The following is a 4,031-nucleotide window of genomic DNA, read 5'->3' as shown; positions in this document are numbered from 1 at the left end:
AGACAATAATACAATATAAGTTATACAAGCATCAATAGTACAAAACTGTATGGCATCAACGTAATGCTTATAATGAATTCATACTTGTGTATATAAATATAAACATGATCATGTTCTGCTCTATTGGCCAAGCCTATGTTATAAAAAGTAAGCCGGGGATCGATCTCTATTGTTGTTACAGGAACGGTTTAAAACTGCATATTTCATTTAAGCCTTGCGGCTCTAGACTATTTAATGTTTTGATCCAATAACATTCTCGCTGTAGCAACTTTTTCCTCACTTCTGTCTGTGTGCCACTCATATTTACTTGTTCCAATATTACCCATTTCAACTCATATACATGATGTCCCATTAGTTTAAAATGCCGGGCTACTGTAGTTTCTCCATATGTTTTTTCTTCTTCCTTTACATCTTTTTTTTGCATATTTCCTTATTAATGCTCTATGTTCATTTAATCTGATTTTAGTCTGCTCGTCTGACTTACATAACATTTACCGCAGGGGCATTTTAACATGTATATGACGTTGTCACTGTTGCATGTATAGTACCCTTTATATGGAATCATATGTCCTCTTGTGGGGTGTTGTAAGTTTTCCCCTTTAATGATTGCTGCACAATTTTGGCAATTTAAGCATGCAAATGTTCCTTTTTTACGGGTACGTAAGAATCTCTGTGTGCTGGTCTGTTTTTTCCTAATGTCACCCCTCACTATATGATTTGCAATGGATCTACCTTTCTTCAAGGCAAATGTAGGTGGTTCCTTAAATAACTTTCCAAACTTGGGGTCTTTTTGTAACAGTCCCCAGTATTTTGTGACAGTTCTCTTGACTAAATTAGTGTGACAGTCATATTTTGTAACAAAAATCAGTCTCTCACCAGTTCTATGTTTCTCCTCTCTAGGTTCCTGTTGTATCCGTTTAATTTGTTTATAACTGTATCCTCTCTCTGTAAATTTGTGTATCATCCTGTCTTTATTATGTTGTTTTTCTTTATCTTCACTTACTATTCTATCTACTCTTCTTAATTGACTTTTCACTATGCTCCTAAACACCTGTGGTGGGTGATGGCTCTGTTTGTGTAAATAGTTGTTTTTATCTGTAGGCTTGGTATAAAGTGTTGTTTGTAATTTTCCTTCACAAATCGTTATTTGTACATCTAAATAGTGTATAGTAGTGGGATGATATTCCATGGTGAATTTTATGGTATTGTGACATTGATTTAATGTTTGTATAAACTGTAACAACTTGTCCTCAGAGTCATACCACAGCATGAACACCTCGTCCACATACCTAAACCAGGTGAACGACGCGTCCATGCCGGGGCGACCCATAACATGTGTTCTCTCGAATATTTCCATGAAGATATTCGCCACACTCGGGGCGAATGACGACCCCATCGAAACACCATATGTTTGGAGAAAAAATTGTGTATCAAATCTAAAATAGTTTTTAGACAAGGTAATGTCCAGTAAACCCATTATAAAGGCAATCATGGCATTATCCATACGCTGGTCTTGGTTGAGCAATTCTCCTATACACGACATCCCCTCGTCATGGGGTATGTTCGTGTATAGGTTTTGCACATCCAACGTACACAAGAATTTCACATTGTGTGTCGGTAATGTACGGACTTTGTCCAGGAAGTCTTGTGTATCGCGTAAGCATCTGGGGAATGTCCTAATAATGTCCTGCAAAAAACTGAGAGAGCCCGCAAGTGATTAGTATGAATACATCATGCCAAGATCCCTGAAAATAAAACTGAAAATACTTCAGCAACTGAAACGTGAGTCCATCTCTCTTTTAACCTTGGAATCATAAGGAACTATAGCATACGTACCTGTATGGCACTCCAATAACTTTTTGGATTTGGTGCTGATATACATACACGGGCTAGTGGCAGCCTGCGCAACTGAGAGTGCACACCACCTGTGTGAGTGATTGACATGCACATGAGATAGTGAATTTAGTTCACACAGATACCTTTTACTTGATACGGAAATGACAGGGGCCACATTATAGGTGACAGTAGTAGAAGCGTTGGTGGCTTTAGCAATGGCTGTGGAAGAGGCAATGTTAGCTGCTGTGGACTGCCCTGCTGTAGTGGAAGCAGCAGGTGCCGCAGTGGGCATGGCGGTCGCAGCTTTAGTGGCAGGCGGCAGGGCAGCGAGGGCCTGCTGAATGTCCTTGATCAGCTGTATAATCTTAGGCCCACGCCCGAGCACCCATTGCGGCAGGGGCGGCAAATCACGCCCTGGAGGCTGCCACAGACCCGGGGACACTGAGGCCTTGGCCGAGTCCTTTACTTTGAGGCCCGGGACGGGGAACAAGAAAGTCGGGTCACTTACGTATGGACCGCCCTCCGGTGACGTGGATCCTCCGATAGAGAAGGCTGAGTTGGAGGCAGTGGAACAGTCCGGTTTCGGCGAGATGCTGGCACCAGGCATGGATTCCCTGTCTTGATTAGCGGAGGACGGAGTGGAGGCCCGGCTGTGACTTTCGTCGTCAGACAGGGCAGCGCCCCAGCTGGTGTCGCTGTAGGATGGGCGCGGTGCTAGCAGGCAGGCAGGATTATGTGGCGGTATGCCAGTGGACTGGGGAAGCAGAGCACACGCAGGCCTCTCTCTTAGCAGGGAGAAAAGAAAAACACACTTGTCTCCCTGAAGGTGGAGGACAAGACTGAGGTAGAACAGGAAGTCACATGGTAACCCCAGCCAAAGCTCGATGACCATTGGAGTTACCATGGAAGCAGGGCACAGTCACGTGACATTCAGCCATTGCATCATCACACCATTAGGCACATACAGAGAAATATACATGAGAAGTACCATACTTGAACACTGGGGGGTGACATAATACCATTAGGCACTGATACCTGAATAGATATACAAGAAATGAATGGAATAGCAGACCTGAATACTGAGAAGGGTAACACAATACACGCAGTTTGCAGTGGGCCATAGCTTTCCAGAACAGAACTGGTTATAATACAAGTGCGAGCATGAGAAGGGCTGTTCTGGGACACTGCAAATGGACCCTAAGGGTAGCTTCACATGTACCGTATCACAGCAGATTTGATCTAAATGAACACATCATCAAATCTGCTGCGGATCCTGTTTGAAAGCTGTAATTGGGGTAATTAATGTTCCAACTGTTGATACTATGATATAGCTGTTTAGTCATGAAGACACAGTGGTCTGTTTCCATAAACTACACAAATGCTTTTATTTGCTGGTGCTGAGTGTCAGGCTTTCCTCCTGCTCTAGGGGAGGGAGACATCAGCAATGTGTCCTGGCACTCTGGCATTGTTGTTATGGAAACACGGATATGTGGGATTGCTCCATCAATACAAATTACCCTCCCTAAGGGTTCATTTACACAGAAAGATTTATCTGACAGATCTTTGAAGCCAAAGCCAGGAACAGACTATTAACAGAAATTAGGTCATAAAGGAAAGCCTGAGATTTCGCCTAATTTCAAATCCATTCCTGGCTTTGGCTTCAAATCTTTTGCAGACAATCTTTCTGTGTAAATGGATCCTGATCCTAAGGAATCAAATGCTTCAAACCCCCAACCATCCCCAGCACTGGCCACAGATCCTCCCCATTCCCCGTAGAAACTGCTGCAGCTGGCAGAATTCTACCCTCACTGGTTCCCATAGAGAATGAATGGAGTGGAGGCCGCTGGCCTGGTCGGAGAACGCTTGGTTGTGGGTTCCCGGTGGATCGGTGTCCTGGCTATCTGGGGGATAAAGGATGACGTCTATCCCCGGACATAACACGGCCGCTCTGTGTACACGGTGACTGCTGCAGCCCCGCCCCCAGCCGGTCATGTTGCGCTTAGTCTCCTTATCACAATGCTGCCTCTCCCTTCACCCCTCTCATCCCTCCCCCTCTCTGACACATTAGCTGTCCTATACGCTCTAAATAATGATCGCTGGGATTACAGTTTAGAATAACGCAGCCCTAGGGTGACATGGTCATGTGACTAGCAGCTCTTCCCGCCTGTGGCGATGACGTCACTGAGGCGCCGGCT

This window comes from Dendropsophus ebraccatus, chromosome 4, assembly GCF_027789765.1.
Source record: "Dendropsophus ebraccatus isolate aDenEbr1 chromosome 4, aDenEbr1.pat, whole genome shotgun sequence".
NCBI classification, from domain to species: domain Eukaryota; kingdom Metazoa; phylum Chordata; class Amphibia; order Anura; family Hylidae; genus Dendropsophus; species Dendropsophus ebraccatus.
Note: the sequence above shows the minus strand (reverse complement) of the source record.